The sequence below is a fragment of the Mesoplodon bidens genome (assembly GCF_964165515.1).
Source record: "Mesoplodon bidens genome assembly, chromosome: 14".
NCBI lineage: Eukaryota > Metazoa > Chordata > Mammalia > Artiodactyla > Ziphiidae > Mesoplodon > Mesoplodon bidens.
This window is the reverse complement of record NC_138170.1, coordinates 78,949,363-78,973,256: the sequence shown is the minus strand read 5'-3', so window position 1 is coordinate 78,973,256 and position 23,894 is coordinate 78,949,363.

Sequence of the window (23,894 nt, the reverse complement as noted above, 5' to 3'; positions counted from 1 at the left end):
AAGAATAGGTACATGTATATGTATAACTGAATCACTTTGTTGTACACCTGAAATTAACACAACATTGTTAATCAACTCTACTCCAATGTAAAATAAAAAGTTTAAAAAAAGAAAAAATAATGAAAAATGATCAAGATTGAGTCAACTTGGTAAGATGATTGAAATTCAAGAATGAATGAGAATTGCATGACCATACTGAGGAAAAATGTCACCATAGAGAGGATAAGCAGACCTCTATTTGCACATTAAATGACAGGAGACAAAGGAACAAGGTGCACAGAGTGTTGCTTGTAGGACAATAAAAATTTCCAGTCAATAGAATGGTGGACAAGATCAACCTACTCAAACCAAATAACACTCATGGATGTGGAATCTGTGATATGAAAGGACAATTAGTGACCAATGGGTCCAGTGTGCTCATTGCATTTAATCTTGTGTACCTTGCACATTGAAGGCATACAGTCAATATTTGTTGAATGAATTAACATGGGAGTGAAGGCTTTTCATGTGAAATAATGTTGGTAATTGTATATGCAAAGAAAAGGTAGTTCCAATAATCCTTTCTGTTCAGAAATATATTTTAAATATTATACAAAAATAGTATATCCTCTAATTAAAGAAGTAATAATTCTACACAAGGGCATGTGGTTAGAAGAAAACAAAACCCTTCTCTGAGTCCTTGAACATAATCTTTACATGATGTATCACTTGCCTATTTATATACACACATGTATAATCACTTACACAAGCGTATGTGTGTGTGTACATATGAGAAGGAGGATGTTAGTATGTCTTTATCCTTGAAATCCCAATTAGATAAAAACTGGACAAAATTGAAGCACAAATAAATTATAAAATTACAAAGTTAGATTTAAGAGATATACTAAATGAAATTGAAATAAGCACAAATATACATATAAAAATACTACCAACCTAAAAAAATCTTATGATAAACTCTAATGTCAAAGAAGAAATGAAAACTGCCATAGATCAACATCTAGATAATAACAATAATAAAAGCACTCTAAATCCTATAAGGTGGAGCTGAAGCTACATTCAGAGGAAAAATATATAATAAAAAAATGTTAATTTCAAAAGAAATTAAAAAAATAAATGAATTGAACTTCCTATAAGAATTTTATAGGCCAAAACAAAGGACTATGTATGGAAAACAAAATGAGGAATCAATAAATATCAAAGCATAAATTAATGTATTATGAAATGATGGAATAGACTTGATAAATGAATCTCATAATTGCTAAAACAAATAAACAGCAAGTAATGAAAGGGAGGAGTAAAAAATAACTAAAAATAAGAATTAAAAGAGAAAATAACCACAGATACAGACAATCTCATTGAAAATGTAAAAATTATGTGTAATACACAATTTTCTATAAAAATACAACAATCAAAATTAATTATTGCCTCTCAAAAAGCAAAGAAGCAAACATAACACATAAACAGTGCCAGACGTTTTCAGAGGTAAATTATTTCAAGAAGCAGGTGATTTTAATGGCACTTAAGCTACTCCAGAGCATTCTCTACAAATATGCAAAGGTGTGAGTTACAAGAAGGTTCACTGCAGATTTATTTTAGGAGCAAAAATATAAACACTATGTAGAGGTCCTTTGAAAAAGTACAGGTAAATAAAATAAGATTCATCCACATAAAGGGTACAAGGGGGACCAGGGAGTTGGAACATTATTCCAAAACAGTACATCAAAGAAAATTTCCCAGAGGAAATGATATAGTGATGAATGAGTTGTGTTCCAGAGGATGAATAGGAGTTAGTCACATGAAGAATAAGTTAGTGTAGGCATTTTAGGGAGGAAACAACATGTATAAAGCTGTATAGGCATAATCCAAGCAAGGCTGATTAAAACACCTGTATGTATATTGTGAGCCTGAGGCAGGTGATGCAGGCAAAAGGAGGGGAGAGGAAGGTAAACTTGTTTCCAAACTTTATAATCATGAAGTATAATTTGTCCAATACCATAAAAGAATCTGCATTGTAAAATGCATTACATTCAGTTTACACACTAAACAGATAAATAAAATATGTATGTGTAAACATATTTATTATAAACTTTAACTCCCTAACCTTAGCAAGTGATGTTATTGGAAAACTGTCTTTCCTTCCATGACCTTGGCTATTTGATGTTGCTGTTTCATCTCTGGGTCCAGTTCTGATCCATGCTTCATGCACTGTGTCCTGGAATTGTTATTTCTTTGTATAGAACTGGAAAATTCCTGCAAAAATTCTCATTCCTTCTGTTTGTACTTGTTTAACATCCCAGTTTCTGTTCAAGTCTTTATTATTTATTTTTCTATTTTACACAGATCTTGGCGAAAGTTAAAGTTTAAGGAGGCTCAGTCTTTTTTAAAGGTGTGTTCTTCAGAGCAGTGCACTGCCCCCATTGTATTAGCACTCAGAGTGCTTACAGAAACTGCCCTGGAGTTTCAAAAAAAAAAAAAAAGTCCTAGGTTAAATTCTACCTGAAAAGTCTCCCTTACGATTCAAGTGTCATTGATCTCTTCACTTCCCATGTACACTGTCAAAGAATTATTCCCCTGTGAACCTCTTCTACTCTCACTTTGCCTTTTCTGCTCTATACTACCCTGTTATAAGCACCTGTGGTTTTACTGCTTTAGTTTCCAGCTCACAATCTGGATAATAATAAGGACTGGAAATCAGAACAAACCAGGAATACCAGGAATGTATGCTCATGGAATACATTCTATCCAGACTCATTGGCCATCCACTATTCTCCAAAAAAGAAACTAGATTCAGTCTTCTCATTCATTAATTATTCAACAAATATTTATTAAAACCTATTATTCATCAAGCACTGAGATAGATACTGTTGATACAGATATGAACAAGACATAGTTCTTGCTATAAGTGATCTCACATAAGTAAGATAATTAAACAGATAGAGGTAATAGACCTTAATGAGTGCAATAAAGAAAGTTTTATGGGAACAGGGATGAGAGGAACGTACACAACATGGGGAGGGGACTGGGAGAGGAAGGCTTTCTTGGGTAGGTCACATATCAGTTATATCTTGAACCAGAGAAGGATTTAGCCAGAGGAAGATGGGGTGTGTGTGTGTGTGTATGTGTGTGTGTGTGTGTGTGTGTTTAGGGATGTACAAGTCGTGGGGAAAATGGTGAAAAGATAGCCCAACACTTTCTGCACCAAAAGATAAAGGGAGGATGAGATGCTTTTACTACCTGTATTACAAGGCATTAATTGAGCTTGTTGAACTCTTAAGCCTTTGAATTTCTTAAAATCCGATTTTTGCACTTTAAGTTCAGAGCAGTTCATGCATAGTAATACAGCCGAAAAGCAAAGACTGTGCCTCAGAAATGCTTTTTCTTTCCCCACTTGTTTTTTCTCAAAGCCATTCAAATGATCAACTTAATTTCCACCTTTAAAACAGTTTAGACAGAAGAAGCTTGTCGGCATACAGAAAAGAGATGAAAGTAAATATTTATTGGCACAATTCATTTTCCTTGAGCTTTCAGCCGTGCTTTGGATCAAATAGTGCTAAAAGACCTCAGGGATCAAAGGGCTAAATATCTTGAAGTGGCCATATAAACTCCAAGGCTATTTTTCATTTGGGGAATATATTAAGAGTGTCTTTGGTGACCTATAGAAAATGATGTTACGCTCTTGCTCTCAATTTGAAATAAACTCTTCCTAGCACACAAGAGACACTCATAATTTGCTTAATGCCTTCCTTGTGCTGCAGGAAAAAAAAAAACAACAAATTTCAGAGGAAAGAGAATTCTTAAATGCCTTCACTTGGGAGCCATTTATTTATTTATTCATTAATTCAACAATGCGTTTTGTGCGTATATTGTCACTGTGCAAGGCGCTGCAGATACAGGTGGACAAGACAGACCTGATTCCTGTGTCTGGAGCCTATATTCTTGTAGGGGAGACGTACAACAGTCCGTAAACCTGTGAACAAATGCAGATTCTAATAAGTGCTACAAGGCAAGTAAATGGAGTGATCTGATATGGAATAACTTAGCAGTGCTGCATTAGATAGGGTGTCAGAGAAAGCCTCTCTTAACGTGACATTAAAGCTAAGACTTGGAACTTGCCTGGTGGTGCAGTAGTTAAGAATCCGCCTGCTAATGCAGGAGACCAGGGGACATGGGTTCGATCCCTGGTCTGGGAAGATCCCACACGCCACGGAGTAACTAAGCCCGTGCACCACAACTACTGAAGCCCACGTGTCTAGAGCCCATGTTCCACAACAAGAGAAGCCACCGCAATAAGAAGCCTGTGCACCACAATAAAGAGTAGCCCCCGCTCGCCACAACTAGAGAAAGCCCGCACACAGCAACGAAGACCCAATGCAGCCAAAAATAAATAAAAATTAAACAAACAAACAAAAGCTAAGCCTTGAATCCTGGCTTTCTTTAAGTCTCAGTTTACAGATATGTAAAATGGGATAGTAATAGACCTCATCTGATAGAACTTTTGAAAACAGCAAATGAGATAATGAATGTAAAGAACCCAAGTTTCAGTGCCTGACAGTTCTCAATCAATGTTATTATTATTAAAGTAGATATTGTTGTTTACAGAATCTATCCCTGTCCATTTTATTTAATAACATTGCTGAAGGTCATAAAATATACCCACACTGTGGAGTAAGGCTGTGCATTTAAAATATCTACTTCTTTTGGGAACTTTAAGATATTGAAATCAAATTAAGAAATAACTCGTAGCTTCTTTAAAAATTGCAAATCAATTTGTATCAGCTCATTCCAAGGCAAGAACCACATAGAGAAAGTGAGACACAGAGCCAGAGCGAGACAGGCAACAGGAAAGCTGAAGGGAGGAGCAGGCTTTGTGTGGCTGTTCTGAATCTCATCTGCCCTCTAGCTTCTCTTATACCAACAAGAGCTCCAACCGCAAAATGTTCCTTGCCCTCAAAAAACAGATTTACCAAAGGCCCTGCTTCTCCTCACAGAAGGGTAGAGCTAAAGCATTCAGTGAAATATTCAAATTGGGATTTGCTAGAATCTGGGCTTTTTAAATGTGTTAAGAACACAGATTGGAATTAGGAGTGCTTGAGAAAACTTGGCTCAGATGACCACGAATATTGGTGTCAATTGTGCACTTGTCAATTTCCCTTCTGATATTCCCCATCCACACATTTTAGTAAACATAGCAATGACAATAATGGCATCCGATATCTGTATAAAACTTTACCACTCATAATGTACTACTTGGTACGTTGTCATGATGGTTCTGATAATGATCCATTGAATTATTATTACTATCCAGTGATTTTGAAATGAAGGATGATTTTCCTAAGAAAGCCCTGGTAGTAAGGACAGCAGAGGGGGCCTGATTCATATCAAATTACTATCACTTTGGGAATATACATTCCCGTTTTTGGTTTTATTTTTACTTAGAGAGAATGCATTTGCTTATCACTGTCATCTTCTAAAGAGAACACTGGAGACGAGATTGACAACCCAAATTTGCTTTCATGCAGTACATGATGAACAGCCTGTTAGAGCAGATTATGATGAATACTCTACGGAATGAGTTTCAGAGAGCTAGTGACTATAGAATCAATTCTCTTTCCTTTTTTTGTCTTGGCTGCTGGGGAGTCCTGAATAAATTTCAGATTGGTTCCTAACACAGCTAACATCTCTTTTCTTCATAAATTTTCTTCTTCTCCTGGTTTTCATTTTAACTTTCCTGTGGGTATGTATATATCTGCATTGATATCTACACCTCTATCTGTTTCTACAACTACATTTACACTTATATCTTTGTGGCAAGCTGCCTCTAGTCTAGTCTGGAAGCAGTGAAGACATAAATTATAAATATACAGTAGAACTCAAAGCAATTGAGCAACTTGTGACTCCAGAGAGAGTATTTTGGCACGACAAAGTGAAGCCAATTTTTAAAGCATATTAGCCTGAATAAAGACACAGATTTAAGTCTGTTTGGATTTATATTAATTTCATTCAGATGTCCTTTATTTTAGTCTATTTCCTCATTCTCAGACTTAAAACAAAATGCTACTCCTTTGCCGGAGGTCCTGTAATATTCCCACAGAGAAATACATGGATATGTTAGGATAGAGCATCTAGTTATTAATTAAAAAAATAAGAAAGCTCTGTTTATACAAAACTTGGATGATTCATTATTAATTAATTTGTCAAAACATAATTGCAGTGTACACAAATTACTCTAAGTTTTAACTGACACACTTTGATGGCAAAGTGGGAAATATATTGTTTTGTTCTCAAGTCAATTATAAATACGCAAATCAAGGATTTTAATAAAGGTTTTCCTTTTGATATATAAATAGTAAAACATTTGAGTATTTGATTTTGAAGTGAAGATGTCAAAAGGATTCTTCTATTTTAGCTTTGAGGCTGTTGTATGTATGTGTGTGTGTGTGTGTGAGAGAGAGAGAGAGAGAGAGAGAGAGAGAGGGAGAGATAGTTCTAGAAACTGCACCTATAGCAGGGTATGCCAAGTGCATTACTAGAAGAAACCTGCTGAGTGAGAAGAAATATCCCATTTATAGAAAGTATAGTTCACTGGAAAATAAACTTTCCCTAGGTGAGGAATTCTTTGTTGATTCTGCCTCTACTCCATCCCAATCGTTTCCCGAAGGATTGAGTTAAATGTCATGGGCTCATATTTTTTTTTAATTAATATAACAGAAATTTTTTGACCACTGATCCTTAAAAACCATCCTTAAGACTATCATATAGTTTATTGTCTAAACTGGGGCACTTCTGAGAGCAATGTGGGTATTATTAATAATCAAGCGTGCTAATATGTACATGTATAACTGAATCACTGTGCTGTACACCTGAAACTAACACATTTTTAACTAACTATACTCCAATATAAAATAAAAATTAAATTAAATGGAGAAGATTATTCAGCAATATAAACTATAGCTCTCTTATTGTTTTTCCTTGAGTATGAGTAATACTTTTTAATTGATATAATCAGCAATTTTAGGAAAAAATTTAGTAATATTACTGATAATGATGATTGACCATGATGATGATTTTAGTATGTTTCATTTTTTCACCATATCAAGCACACTCTCACCATTTTTTTCTGTGAATTTTTAGAGATTTTTCTGGAAAAAATTATCAGAAAGTGACTGGAATCTTTCCTCTGTAAGACAAAATTCAGTTACTAAATATCAGTTCAATGTGTATTAAAAAATTAATATTTAAAAAAATCAAGCTAAGACACATGAGATTTGTAGATTCTATGATTTTCTGAAGGTTCACGGAGATAGTAAAGGGCAGACAGGGACCCTGGGTTACTGTTGCTTGTCTTTCCTAGGACTTTAAACAAAGGGCAGCATTCTGCACAGAGTGTGTCCAACAAATTTCTAATGACCTAATGAAGAAAGGAAGCATTATGCTCAGTGAAATCAGTCAGACAGAGAAAAAGCAAATACTACATAATCTCACTTATATGTGGAATCTTAAAAAAAAAAAAGTCAAACTCATAGTAACAGAGAGTAGAATAGTTGTCACCAGGAGTGTGGCAGTGGAGGAAAAGGGAGCTATTGATCAAAGGGGACAAACTTTCACTTATAGGATGAATAAGTTCTGGAGACCTAATGTATGGCATGGTGATTACAGTTAATAATAATGTATTGTATACCAGAAATCTGCTGACAGAGTAGATCTCAAGTATTCTCACCACAAACACACACACACACACAACTATGTGAAGCAGTAGATGTGTTAATTAACTTGATTGTGGTAATCATTTCACAATGTCTACATGTATCAAAACATCACATTGTACCCCTTAAATATATACAAATTTTTTTGTCAATCATACCTCAATAAAGGGGAAAAATAACTTGGGGAAAACGAAAATAAAAATGATGTGGTTTTGCAAAAAGAAGTTTTAAAAACTTGATTTGGAAAAAAATAAAACAAAACAAACAAACACAAAAAGAAATTAATCAGTATTTTAGGTTCACCATGGCACCTAACTCAAACTTCTGGGAAGAGGGATGGATAATCCTGGGTGATCTCAGATGTACGTTCACCTAACTAAACTAGAGGCTGAGTATATAGATACTAATTTCCTCCATATTTTACAGGTTTAGTCTTTCCATAGATTATTTTGTTAGTCATGCTGTGAAACTGACATGCTTTATAATATAAGAAAGCATGGTGTCGTGGAAACAAACATGGGTTTGGAGTCATACACTTGTCCTGTCTGAGTTACATGTCAATAATTTCCTAAGTAAATATCATGGATGTCTCTTCACATTTTGAAATTGAGCTTCTTCTTCTGCAAAATATAGCTAGAAGAATCAGAGTTCTTATTTCCAAACAACAGAATTCACATTTGCAATTTGAAACAGAAAAGAAATTCCTTAAAAAAGATATTGAATAGTTCGTAGAATCACTGGGAAAGCTGCACAGTTGGAACAAATGGAGCTTCCACGATCGAAGTTCAAAGCTTCCCCAAGCCAGCCTGGTGAGGGGGCCACTAGTCACACTGAGCATTCAGGGTCATACTTAGTGCTACTCCCAGGAACCCCACTGAAGCCATTATTCTATACCAGAAGCACCACTTTCATTTATTGTTTGAAACTGAAGTCCAGACTGTGTCCTTCTAATTATGGGGATCTTGGTCACATGTTCAGATTCTAGCTGGAAGAGGGTGGATGGTGGGGTGATAACAGGGAGAACTCCCCAAATAATGGAAGGATATTCCAAGTTGTAGAGCAGCTAGAAAATACAGCAAATGCCCACCACAGAGAATGAGAAAATAGTATCTCACAGGGTTGGTGTGTTAACTGAGTTATTGGATGAGAAAGTCCTTTGTAAAATGTAAATTTATGCATTAATATTTATCATTCCCTGCTCTAATCTTATCTCCACTGAAGTTAGTCATTTACGAGTCATTTATCATTATCGCGTTCTTAGTTTACTGAGGACAAGAAACTCACAGCTTTTATGTTCCCACAGCCTATTGAACAGCCTGACATACAGAGAGGTATAGAAAGTGGTGATTAACTAGATACAGACAACTAAATAAAAAGTTACATTTCCTTCAACTGCCCACTGGGAAAGGAAGATCTTGTTTACTGTGAGATATACACATTCTAAAGACCAAGCATGGTAGTGAGTTTTGGAAGCATTTGTTTACTCAGGAAATTCACACCTGTAAGTGTTTCTCCTTGATCTGTGTCTTTCCATTTTCAGAAATGTAGGCTGTGTGTCCATTCCAAAATAATAACTTTGACCTCTCCCCCAAATGTGGAGACTAAAATGATCTGAAGCATCATGTCACCCAGGGATGAGAAATTACCCCCGGTTGTTGCCAGCTCCACTTTATTCTTGCACCTCTGCTTCTGATATCTGTTCATTCAGTATTCACCGTCATAAACAAATCCTCTCCATGGAGAAAACTATTAGGCAGTGACCTCATCACTGAAAGACCACACAGCAGGCACACCCAGCAATGCATCCCACTGTCCTCTTGGAAGAGAGGGTCACAAAATTAAACAGTCCCAGTTAATACTGGTTCAGCCCTTGAATCCTGTACGTGATCCCAATTTATGCTATAATAATCCTTTGAGTGAAGTATAATGAACATACTTGGCTTTTTATCCAGAGAAAATTGTCCAACTTTATATAGGTTTTAAGAGGTAAACCAGGGTATAGATTGTGTCCCTCTAAATACTATTAGAAAAATTGAAGAAAAAACAGGAAAATTGAAGTTTAGTGTCTCTTCTACTTATATTATTGGATATGTCCACATTTGTGTGCGTGTGTGTACTAGGTTAGAGATTTGGCAGTCTGATCTTCCTTCAAGGAAAAAAAAAGTTCTCCAACTGCCCATGAAACTGTAATTTGTGGTCTGTAGTACATTGGAATGAATGTCCCCTAAGTTATTATAGTTCTATTAAGAATACTGGGTGTCATTTTTGTGTGACAGGACTCTTAAATAGATGAATGGGGGAATATATCCTCCTTTTGGATATTATATTGCCAAGGTTCCAAGGATTGGAATTTTAGAGGTTTTAGGACCAGTGATAAGTAACTCTTAGTTGAGGAAATCACATTTAGGCAAAGAAGAAAACAGTTAGAGGCATTTAATGGAAGATCTTGTGTTTGTGGCTGTCTCTGGGTGCATATGTGTGTGGGGAAGGGGACAGGGTTTATTCGTGTCAACAGTTAGGCTTATATGTGTCAACACACTAAGACTCACACATCGTATGTGTGGAAACACCTATTGAACATGAAGAAGGTATCAGTCAGTCCCGCAGAGAGGAAGTAAAGATCAGTCCTCTGACGAGTGTTAGGGATGAAACATTTATGCTTCCTCAGAAACACACCCACACTCACCTCTAACCTGCTCTCAGAGACACTGTTCCTTATTTCTCATGAAGGGATTTTTGAGGAGCAAACACACTGATGATTCGGATATTCTTTAAAACTTTAATTATGTAGATGCCAACCTGAAAAAGGAGAGTCAACAGATCTTAGTTTCAGCCACACACACACACACACACACACACACACACTACTGCATATGAAATGAAAATGTAAAACAAAACCATGACCTCTCCCCCGAAAAAGAAGAAAAAAGCCACAGGGACAAAAAGAACTGTGATTAGAGATTCAAGATGTATCTGGGAAACATCTACTTAGCTGACATTTAGATTTTATCTCTGCCATAATGTGGAGTAGTTACACAGGAATTAAACTAATAACATGCTTTTATTTTTCCTAATTAGGGATTCAAATTCTATATGAAAGGTCTCCATTTTCCCAGATTGAATGCTCTCCAGTCTTAGAGGTTTCCCTGAAGCTCCTGTAATCTTAGCTGCTGCTGGGTTGGTGTGGAGTTAAAGGGAGTGGGGGAGGTCGAAGGGGAGGGTCAACCAAGTCCCACTAGGGAAGCTTTTGGGTCCCTCAACCCCACTGTTACCGAAACCACTATCTTTTGACCAGTGTTATCATTGGATTTTCTCTTCAGATTATGGAGGAAGGACTGGGGTGAGATGAGTGAGGCATTCACTTTGGGCACAAAATTGAACATGCCAGAAAACTCAGTAATTGACAGGAGTAATATTTAATGCAATCTTTTTTTAATTTTTTAAAAATTTTTTATTAGTTTCTGCTTTATAACAAAGTGAATCAGTCATACATACACATCTGTTCCCACATCCCTTCCCTCTTGCGTCTCCCTCCCTCCCACCCTCCATATCCCACCCCTCCAGGCGGTCAAAAAGCACCGAGCTGATCTCCCTGTGCTATGCGGCTGCTTCCCACTAGCTATCTACCTTACGTTTGGTAGTGTATATATGTCCATGCCTCTCTCTCGCTTTGTCACAGCTTACCCTTCCCCCTCCCCATATCCTCAAGTCCATTCTCAAGTAGGTCTGTGTCTTTATTCCTGTTTTACCCCTAGGTTCTTCATGACATTATTTTTTCTTAAATTCCATATATATGTGTTAGCATACGGTATTTGTCTTTCTCTTTCTGACTTACTTCACTCTGTATGACAGACTCTACGTCTATCCACCTCATTACAAACAGCTCAATTTTGTTTCTTTTTATGGCTGAGTAATATTCCATTGTATATATGTGCCACATCTTCTTTATCCATTCATCTGATGATGGACACTTAGGTTGTTTCCATCTCCAGGCTATTGTAAATAGGGCTGGTATGAACAATTTGGTACATGTCTCTTTTTGAATTATGGTTTTCTCAGGGTATATGCCCAGTAGTGGGATTGCTGGGTCATATGGTAGTTCTATTTGTAGTTTTTTAAGGAACCTCCATACCGTTCTCCATAGTGGCTGTACCAATTCACATTCCCACCAGCAGTGCAAGAGTGTTCCCTTTTCTCCACACCCTCTCCAGCATTTATTGTTTCTAGATTTTTTGATGATGGCCATTCTGACTGGTGTGAGATGATATCTCATTGTAGTTTTGATTTGCATTTCTCTAATGATTAATGATGTTGAGCATCCTTTCATGTGTTTGTTGGCAGTCTGTATATCTTCTGTGGAGAAATGTCTATTTAGGTCTTCTGCCCATTTTTGGATTGGATTGTTTGTTTTTTTGTTATTGAGCTGCATGAGCTGCTTATAAATTTTGGAGATTAATCCTTTGTCAGTTGCTTCATTTGCAAATATTTTCTCCCATTCTGAGGCTTGTCTTTTGGTCTTGTTTATGGTTTCCTTTGCTGTGCAAAAGCTTTTAAGTTTCATTAGGTCCCATGTGTTTATTTTTGTCTTTATTTCCATTTCTCTAGGAGGTGGGTCAAAAAGGATCTTGCTGTGATTTATGTCATAGAGTGTTCTGCCTATGTGTTCTTCTAAGAGTTTGATAGTGTCTGGCCTTACATTTAAGTCTTTAATCCATTTTGAGCTTATTTTTGTGTATGGTGTTAGGGAGTGATCTAATCTCATAATTTTACATGTCCCTATCCAGTTTTCCCAGCACCACTTATTGAAGAGACTGTCCTTTCTCCACTGTACATTCCTGCCTCCTTTATCAAAGATAAGGTGACCATATGTGCGTGAGTTTATCTCTGGGCTTTCTATCCTGTTCCATTGATCTATCTTTCTGTTTTTGTGCCAGTACCACACTGTCTTGATTACTGTAGCTTTGTAGTATAGTCTGAAGTCAGGGAGACTGATTCCTCCAGCTCCATTTTTCGTTCTGAAGATTGCTTTGGCTATTCGGGGTCTTTTGTGTTTCCATACAAATTGTGAAATTTTTTGTTCTACTTCTGTGAAAAATGCCAGTGGTAGTTTGATAGGGATTGCATTGAATCTGTAGATTGCTTTGGGTAGTAGAGTCATTTTCACAATGTTGATTCTTCCAATCCAAGAACATGGTACATTCCTCCATCTATTTGTATCATCTTTAATTTCTTTCATCAGTGTCTTATAATTTTCTGCATACAGGTCTTTTGTCTCCTTAGGTAGGTTTATTCCTAGATATTTTATTCTTTTTGTTGCAATGGTAAATGGGAGTGTTTCCTTGATTTCACTTTCAGATTTTTCATCATTAGTGTATAAGAATGCCAGAGATTTCTGTGCATTAATTTTGTATCCTGCAACTTTACCAAATTCATTGATTAGCTCTAGTAGTTTTCTGGTAGCATCTTTAGGATTCTCTATGTATAGTATCATGTCATCTGCAAACAGTGACAGCTTTACTTCTTCTTTTTCCGATTTGGATTCCTTTTATTTCCTTTTCTTCTCTGATTGCTGTGGCTAAAACTTCCAAAACTATGTTGAATAAGAGTGGTGAGAGTGGGCAATCTTGTCTTGTTCCTGATCTTAGTGGAGATGGTTTCAGTTTTTCACCACTGAGGACGATGCTGGCTGTGGGTTTGTCATATATGGCCTTTATTATGTTGAGGAAAGTTCCCTCTATGCCTACTTTCTGCAGGGTTTTTATCATAAATGGGTGTTGAATTTTGTCGAAAGCTTTCTCTGCATCTATTGAGATGATCATATGGTTTTTCTCCTTCAATTTGTTAATATGGTGTATCACGTTGATTGATTTGCATATACTGAAGAATCCTTGCATTCCTGGAATAAACCCCACTTGATTATGGTGTATGATCCTTTTAATGTGCTGTTGGATTCTGTTTGCTAGTATTTTGTTGAGGATTTTTGCATCTATGTTCATCAGAGATATTGGCCTGTAGTTTTCTTTCTTTGTGACATCCTTGTCTGCTTTTCGTATCAAGGTGATGGTGGCTCGTAGAATGAGTTTGGGAGTGTTCCTCCCTCTGCTATATTTTGGAAGAGTTTGAGAAGGATAGGTGTTAGCTCTTCTCTAAATGCTTGACAGAATTCGCCTATGAAGCCATCTGGTCCTGGGCTTTTGTTTGTTGGAAGATTTTGTATCACAGTTTCAATTTCAGTGCTTGTGATTGGTCTATTCATATTTTCTATTTCTTCCTGATTCAGTCTTGGCAGGTTGTGCATTTCTAAGAATTTGTCCATTTCTTACAGGTTGTCCATTTTATTGGCATAGAGTTGCTTGTAGTAATCTCTCATGATCTTTTGTATTTCTGCAGTGTCAGTTGTTACTTCTCCTTTTTCATTTCTAATTCTATTGATTTCAGTCTTCTCCCTTCTTTTCTTGATGAGTCTGGCTAATGGTTTATCAATTTTGTTTATCTTCTCAAAGAACCAGCTTTTAGTTTTATTAATCTTTGCTATCATTTCCTTCATTTCTTTTTCATTTATTTCTGATCTGATTTTTATGATTTCTTTCCTTCTGCTAACTTTGGGATGTTTTTGTTCTTCTTTCTCTAATTGCTTTAGGTGCAAGGTTAGGTTGTTTATTCGAGATGTTTCCTGTTTCTTAAGGTGGGATTGTATTGCTATAAACTTCCCTCTTAGAACTGCTTTTGCTGCATCCCATAGGTTTTGGGTCGTCGTGTCTCCATTGTCATTTGTTTCTAGGTATTTTTTAATTTCCTCTTTGATTTCTTCAGTGATCACTTCGTTATTAAGTAGTGTATTGTTTAGCCTCCATGTGTTTGTATTTTTTACAGATCTTTTCCTGTACTTGATATCTAGTCTCATAGCATTGTGGTCAGAAAAGATGATACAATTTCAACTTTCTTAAATTTACCAAGGCCTGATTTGTGACCCAAGATATAATCTATCCTGGAGAATGTTCCATGAGCACTTGAGAAAAATGTGTATTCTGTTGTTTTTGGATGGAATGTCCTATAAATATCAATTAAGTCCATCTTGTTTAATGTATCATTTAAAGCTTGTGTTTCCTTATTTATTTTCATTTTGGATGATCTGTCCATTGGTGAAAGTGGAGTGTTAAAGTCTCCTACTATTATTGTATTACTGTCGATTTCTCCTTTTATGGCTGTTAGTATTTGCCTTATGTATTGAGGTGCTCCTATGTTTGGTGCATAAATATTTACAATTGTTATATCTTCTTCTTGGATCGATCCCTTGATCATTATGTAGTGTCCTTCTTTGTCTCTTCTAGTAGTCTTTATTTTAAAGTCTATTTTGTCTGATATGAGAATTGCTACTCCAGCTTTCTTTTGGTTTCCATTTGCATGGAATATCTTTTTCCATCCCCTTACTTTCAATCTGTATGTGTCTCTAGGTCTGAAGTGGGTCTCTTGTAGACAGCATATATATGGGTCTTGTTTTTGTATCCATTCAGCCAATCTGTGTCTTTTGGTGGGAGCATTTAGTCCATTTACATTTAAGGTAATTATTGATATGTATGTTCCTATTCCCATTTCCTTAATTGCCTTGGGTTCGTTATTGTAGGTATATTCCTTCTCTTGTGTTTCTTGCCTAGAGAAGTTCCTTTAGCATTTGTTGTAAAGCTGGTTTGGTGGTGCTGAACTCTCTCAGCTTTTGCTTGTCTGTAAACGTTTTAATTTCTCCATCAAATCTGAATGAGATCCTTGCTGGGTAGAGTAATCTTGGTTGCAGGTTTCTCTCCTTCATCAGTTTAATTATGTCCTGCCACTCCCTTCTGGCTTGTAGAGTTTCTGCTGAGAGATCAGCTGTTATCCTGATGGGGATTCCCTTGTGTGTTATTTGTTGTTTCTGCCTTGCTGCTTTTAATATGATTTCTTTGTGTTTAATTTTTGACAGTTTGATTAATATGTGTCTTGGCATATTTCTCCTTGGATTTATTCTGTATGGGACTCTCTGTGCCTCCTGGACTTAACTATTTCCTTTCCCATATTAGGGAAGTTTTCAACTATAATCTCTTCAAATATTTTCTCAGTCCCTTTCTTTTTCTCTTCTTCTTCTGGAACCCCTATAATTCGAATGTTGGTGCATTTAATGTTGTCCCAGAGGTCTCTGAGACTGTCCTCAGTTCTTTTCATTCTTTTTTCTTTATTTTGCTCTGCATCAGTTATTTCCACTATTTTATCTTCCACCTCACTTATCCGTTCTTCTGCCTCAGTTATTCTGCTATTGATCCCATGTGGAGTATTTTTCATTTCATTTATTGTGTTTTTAATCGATGCTTGATTCATCTTTAGTTCTTCTAGGTCCTTGTTAACTGTTTCTTGCATTTTGTCTATTCTATTTCCAAGATTTTGGATCTTGGAAATAGAATCTTGGATCATCTTTACCATCATTATTCTGAATTCTTTTTCAGGTAGACTGCCTATTACCTCTTCATTTGTTAGGTTTGGTGGGTTTTTATCTTGCTCCTTCATCTGCTGTGTGTTTTTCTGTCTTCTCATTTTGCTTATGTTACTGTGTTTGGGGTCTCCTTTTTGCAGGCTGCAGATTCGTAGTTCCCGTTGTTTTTGGTGTCTGTCCCCAGTGGCGAAGGTTGTTTCAGTAGGTTGTGTAGGCTTCCTGGTGGGGGCACTAGTGCCTGTGTTCTGGTGGTTGAGGCTCGGTCTTGTCTTTCTGGTGGACAGGTCCACATCTGGTGGTGTGTTTTGGGGTACCTGTGGCCTTATTATGTTTTTAGGCAGCCTCTCTGCTCATGGGTGGGGTTGTGTTCCTGTCTTGCTGGTTGCTTGGCATAGGGTGACCAGCAGTGTAGCTTGCTGGTCGTTGACTGAAGCCGGGTGCTGGTGTTGAGATGGAGATCTCTGGGAGATTTTCACCGCTTGATATTATGTGGAACTGGGAGGTCTCTTGTGGACCTGTGTCCTGAAGTTGGCTCTCCCACTTCAGAGGCACAGCACTGACTCCTGGCTGCAGCACCAAGAGCCTTTCATCTACCCGGCTCAGAATAAAAGGGAGAAAAAGTAGAAAGAAAGAATTAGTAGAAGAAAGAAAGAGAGAGAGAAAGAAAGGAAGAAGGAAAGAAAGGAAGGAAGAAAGAAAGAAAGGAGGGAGGGAGGAAAGAAAGAAAGAAAGAAAGAAAGGGGTGTAGGGAGTGAGGGAGGAAGGGAAGGTAGGAAAAAAAGAAAGAGAGAAGATAAAGTAAAATAGAATAAAGTATAAAATATAGTAGTGTTATTAAAAATAAAAAAGTAATTATTGAAAAAAAAAACAGACAGATAGAACCCTGGGGCCTATGGTGGAAGCAAAGCTATACAGAGAAAATCTCACACAGAAGGATACACATACACATTCACAAAAGGAGAACAGGGGGGAAAAAATCGAAAATCTTGCTCTCAAAGTCCACCTCCTAAATTTGGGATAATTCGTTGTAAAAAGAGGAAAAGGGGAAAAAATCTTAAATCTTGTCCTCAAAGTCCGCCTCCTCAATTCGGGATGATTCGCTGTCCATTCGTGCACTCCATAGACGCAGGGAACATCAAGCGGACCATGGAGCTTTAATCCGCTGCCTCCGAGGCTGCACAGAGAGATTTACCTGTCTCTTCTCTGCTCTCACCGCTCCCGGGTCTCAGCCTTGGACCTGGCCCCCCATCTGCGCATAGGTCACCGGAGGGCGTCCGTTCTTCGCTCAGACAGGACAGGTTTAAAGGAGCCGCTGATTCTGGGGCTCTGGCTCACTCAGGCTGAGGGGAGGGAGGGGCACGCAGTGCGGGGCGAGCCTGCGGCGGCAGAGGCCTGCGTGACGTTGCACCAGCCCGAGGCACTCCGAGCGCTTTCCCGGGGAAGCCGTCCCTGGGGCCCGGGACCCCGGCAGTGGTGGGCTGCACGGGCTCCCCGGAAGGGGGGCTGGACAGTCACCTGCGCTCGCACACAGGCCTTGTGGCGGCGGCAGCAGCAGCCCCAGCGTCCCACGCCCGTCTCCGGGGTCCACACATTTAGCCGCGGCTCGCGCCCGTCTCTAGAGCTTCTTTAAGCAGCGCTCTTAATGCCCTCTCCTCGCGCACCAGGAAACAAAAGGGAAGAAAAAGTCTCTTGCCTCTTCGGCAGCTCCAGACTTTTCCTGGACTCCCTCCCGGCCAGCCGGGGTGCACTAACCCCTTCAGGCTCTCTTCCTGCCGCCAGCCCCAGTCCCCTCCATGCGCTCCGACTGAAACCCGATACCCGAGCCTCAGCTCCCAGCCCCGCCTGCCCCGGCGGCCGAGCAGACAAGCCTCTCAGGCTGGTGAGTGCTGGTCGGCACCGATCCTCTGTGCGGGAATCTCTCCGCTTTGCCCTCCACACCCCTGTTGCTGCGCTCTCCTCCACTACTCCGAAGCTTTCCGCCTCCGCCACCCGCAGTCTCCGCCCGCGAAGGGGCTTCTAGTGTGTGGAAACCTTTCCTCCTTCACGGGTCCCTCCCACTGGTACAGGTCCCGTCCCTATCCTTTCGTCTCTGTTTATTCTTTTTTCTTTTGCCCTACCCAGGTATGTGGGGAGTTTCTTGCCTTTTGGGGGGGTCTGAGGTCTTATGTCAGCATTCAGTAGGTGTTCTTTAGGAGTTGTTCCACATGTAGATGAATTTCTGATGTATCTGTGGGGAGGAAGGTGATCTCCGCGTCTTACTCTTCCGCCATCTTCCTCCGTCCCCTCCTTAATGCAATCTTAAAAAAATCAAATAAACTAACTATGGCCCACATACTGGCCACCTATTTTGTAACTAAAGTTTTATTGGCACTGTGGCTGGCATTAGGGTAAGGCGAGGGAGGTGAGGTCCTGTACATACTGCATTGGATCCTGTCTTTGTTTAAAATTTTAATAATTTGTTCATGATGGATTGTGGATTCTTTCATTAATTTTTATATTTTAAAATATTGTGTTAAATATTACTTATCTTAATTACTGAGTTTTGGGGCACCTCCTCGCTTGCCTCACCTTAATTCTGGGTTTCTGATATTTGGATCCCAGACTAAATTTTGAACAAAACATATGCTCAAAAAATTGTAAATCAAGGCCCTAGAATATGAACGTTGACATTGTGTTAGGAAGGAAGAAATGAAGAGAGGGAGGCAGGGACAGAGGCAGTCAGGGAGGGAGGGAACAATTTTCTTCAAAGCCTTAGACAGAATCCCCCCTCTTCCACCAGTCAATTATGGTTATCCTGTTCCATTTATTTCCAAAAACACCTCGTGGCATGGTTAAGGGTATGGTGTGGAGTTTAATCCTGGAGCTGACATTTAATAGCTATAGGTTTTTAGAATTGTATTTTTAATTCCCTGATCTTTAATACATTCTTCTGTAAAATGGGGATAATATCTATTTCACAGCATTTTTGTGACAATAAATGAAGTTAGTGCATACAGTTCTCAAGCTGTTTCTGGTACACACTAAGGTCTCAAGAAATATTAGCAATTGATTTTCTTGTTTTTATGTTATTGACATTATTGTTGAATTTTTAACTAATATTTTCACTGTTAAATGACAGCATTCAATTATGTAAGATGAATAGTACTTTGTATATTACATATATATTAGTAATATGTTAATATATATTATAGTATATAACATATATAACTGTATATATATTAGATATGGTATATACCTAAATATATATCATACTATATATGTTATATAATATATATTATAGCTTAAGCCTAGTATCAAATTACATTACACATGTTATATATTAAATATATTTATGGTGCATTTATGCACTACATGATGTATTTTATATATTTTTTATTGTATCAGTATATATCTTTTGAACTATCCTATATGTACTTAGAAGAAAGAATTCATGCCTTATCCATCTCTTGTGTCTTGCATTTTGCTTACACGATTCAGATTAATCTAAGTCTTATTCAGTTGGTACCATATTTCCAGGGAAATAAATTGTGCTAGCCGTCTTCACTTTTGCTATATTTTTTAATCATCACAACAACCTCGTGAGATATATACTATTATCTACATTTGCCAGTTAAAGAAACAAGGGCTCAGAGAGTCTAAATGACTTGCCCAAGCAAATGGTCAGTACTAGAGTTGTGTTTGAATATAATTTAACAGATTTTGGCCCAGTTGTGATTTTTTTAAGTTGTGCTTTGTTTTGTTTTAATTCTACAACTGATCACACTGTCTCTGAGTGTGAGTGTATTATGTGGACCCACTTATGGTTCAATTAATGGTCATTTTCTTTCCCTCAAGACTTGGCTAGTCATCAACTCTTCTTAGAAAACTTTACTAATATACTCAAGCTGCATTAGATGCTGCTATTATATCAACTACCTTTTCCCATTTCAGCACTGATAAGACATTATGTAATCATCTTTTAACATGCCTACCTGTAGCCAAAATACTCTGGCCTTCTGGAGGCTATTAAGCACATCTGATTCACTTCCAGGTCTCCAGCACCACGTGCCAATCTCTGGCACCTAGTAAGAGCTCAGTTAACATTAATTGAATAAATAAGGGTGTCCATGTATAAATATGACTATTCATTTAATAAGGAATGACATTAAGATCCTCCAAACAAGATGAGAATAACTAGGCTATTTTGCCCACCAGGACTTGATCTGTTGCTTTATCTATTACATTTTTCTGGAATTGTTTTGCAATTTATCTTGCAGGCCAATCATTTACATGAAAAGCATGAAACCACATACATATTAATTTAAACCTACTCCCCTCCCTCTAATTTTTACATATTGAAACCACCTACTTTTAATGTGTGAAGAAATTTCAAATGTGAATGAGTTTTCAGTGAGAAGAGTCAAACCAAGCTAGGAATTTCTGCTCTAATTTCCTTCTATCCTTATGAAGGAAGACAATGCAATCATTAAGATGGCACCAAAGGGGACTGTTTTCCTAGTAAGATTATACACACCAATATTTCAGAGTGATTTTAGTAGTGTTCTATGAGCAGCCAGATTGTTATATTTTTCTGTTACATTTAAGTACAGTCAGTATCTTGTAATTTTTTCTTACAATAAACAGCAATTGCATTTGTAATAGTAATAAAATATATGCTGTTATACTACTTTGAGTTTGATGTCACCCAGGAAGTTATAGTCAACTTTTAGAAAGTCTGTGGAGATTTAATAACTCCTTCCAGGTGGCTGACAAGTGCCATGTTAGGCCTTAGAGATATACAGATGAGTGCGGCAAAGTCCTTTCTGAGATGTTCTAGTATCTATTGTGGAAGACAGGCATGTCACCAAGCCACATCTCAATACACTTCATTTAGTGTTTTCTTCATGCCTGCACACTAAGGTGATGAGACAGGGTCACCTCTTAGAATTACTTTCTGTCATGAAAGTCTTTGTGGTTGTGATTATGATTGTTATTGAACATAACTATAAAAGATAAGTATATAACATATACTTTATAATAAAACATGATCCCTATAAGGAAATGAATTCATTCAGTAGAGGAAAATAGAACTCCCCAGTGATGTAAACAGGACACAGTTGATAAATAAACTTGGAGGAGAAATTTAAAGGAGAATTTAGAGCTCTAAAATTTCTACCTCGGTGTCTTCATTCTCTACTGAAGAGATGCATTTTTGGAAAAAATGAACTCTGTCACTAACATGGTTGTCTCTGGCCTATCCCTGGAGAAATGTGATTTAAACAAGTTAAATTTCTTCCACTTTTAAATTGAACAAGCCAGGATCCTCAACTCTATCTCTCTTATTCCCACACTGGAGTGAAATGAAGACCAAACTATAATTGTCGATTAATAACTTCAGATTCGATTATAGAACCCTTGCTGTGAAATTCATCTGCAGAGGAACTTCTCAAGAAAAGTGCAAGGCTAGGTCACTGTGAGCAAAATATGCCCTTGCCCACAGAACTGGAAATGTCCAAACAACATGGACACTGTAGGCCTTGCATTGTGGATCGTATGTCCCCGGATAATCAGTGTTGGGCTGCTTCACCGCTTCTCACTGTCAGACCAACCCCAGGATGAATTAGGTGGTTGGGTCCGTGAGCACCCAGTTCTACATGGCATAGGCTGGTAGGACAGTGACCTAAGTAGATAAATTAGATTTCTGCTACATAAATTTCTCCAGTGAGTATTTTTTAAAGCTACAAATTCCTCTATTTCCACATATAATTTGGAAATTTGAGAAACAAGAGAGATAAATGGAAAATTGATCTGATGAACATATATGAACATATATTTAATCTGATTAATCAGAAAAATTCAAATTAGAATAATGATTTATCAGTTTTCACCATGGGTTGGCAATAAATAAATAAACAATGGTAATAGCCAGTCTGGGCAAGGATCTAGGAAGTTGCACACTCTCATATACCTCTGTAGTTGACAATTTGGAGGTATGTATCGAGAACTATAAATATGTGTATATCCTTTGAACTAGGAATTCCATACTTTGGGAATTAAAAATACGAAAGTATTTAAGGATATGAACATAGATTTAAATAGATTCTTTATTTTCAACATTTTCATTTCTAATAGTTAAAAATAAGAAACCATATAAATATAATGAAATTGGAAATACGATTTTCTGTTTATACATAAAATGGAAGACAACACACCATTAAAATGACATCACAAGTGAATATTACCAGCACTACCAGATAATAGAAACAGACATTTCAAGATGATGTCAGTGGTTTTCTTTCAGATGCTACTTTTTATATTAATATACCTTTGGTATTTTGTGATGTTCTGTGATGAAAACCAGTTGCTTTTGTAATAGTAAAACAAATAATATGGATACTAAAGGCAAATATATACTAAATATCTCCCACTGTCAGCAGCAATAAAAATTATAAAGACATCTAATCTTGAAAGATTTGAGCAGACAATTTTTGAGGAAAACTACAAAAATTTAGACTTAGAGTCATATCAAAATGTTGGATGGCAATTGTAAAGGTATCAATTTTCCCAAATTCATGTCCAAATGATTATTTATAAAAAATATAGTCAGCATTGCTAAAGGTGAAGGGAGGGAGAGCTATAGCCTTGAAAACAAAAATCCCTCATTAGTTTTTTTTTCCCTTGTGAAAAAATAATTGGAAAAATAACGCCTATACCTTTTAAAACATAGAAGTATGGGGAAAGGATCCTTTACTTAACATTGATGGCACCATAAAACCGCAGCAGTTCATGCAGAGTGATAGTAATTCAAGAAGAATCATCAGACCAATTGATGGTACCGAATAGGAGCATAGAGATTTCATATGCAGATCTTTAGAGGGAGAAGGATTCAGAATATTCTAATATCTTTTGAATCCAGCTCCTCCTCTTTTCACTGCAGCCACAGTCTTAATTCAGGCCTTAATGATCTCTCTCCTATGCGATGACAGTTCATGCCATGTAGTAATTTGCAATTATTCTGAGATATGAATTTAAACAAAGCTTTGTGGGGCAGCTGATCATTTACAAATTGAGTCTCATTTGAAAAGTGCTTCGTTGCTGTTCTAAATGTTGGTGCTTTGTGGAAAAACGTCCATCTTGTGAGAAAACAAAACTTTAGTATAATTTTAGAAGGTGCATATCTTTTGGTTGTGTGAGAATGTGTACAGAAAAGATGTGAATTGTTACAACTCTGATTTCTGAGAAGGCCAACTTCCATATCAACTATTCTGTATCATTGAACTTGCTTAATATTAAATCAGTAGGGAAAGGAAATTACCTATGGAACAAAAATATGAAATATTTATGTCTATCACAAACTTTATGTCAAATAAAATTTCCAATTTCCTTAAGAGTTAAATTATGCAAAAATATATAAAAAGAAAATCTCTCACAAAAATTGGGGAATATTGAATTGGTTTTTCTCTGAAAGAGTCTTTTCAATACAAATGAAGTTTTAAGGGAAAAATGGATACAAATTAGTAAAATTTCTATAAAGCAGTAAAATCCTAATTTTGTAAGGCATTATTATATGAAAGGACTTTAAAAAAGAAAAGTTCAATCTTGTTATTCAAAATTGTATTCAAAATTTTAGTTTGATCTTGTCTCTGGTGGGGACTACACTATCGCTCCTGTTCACGCCCTGGCCTTCCAGGCTCTGATGGGTGACTTAACCCCTGCCCAGCACAGGCCACTACAGATGCTTCTGTACAGGT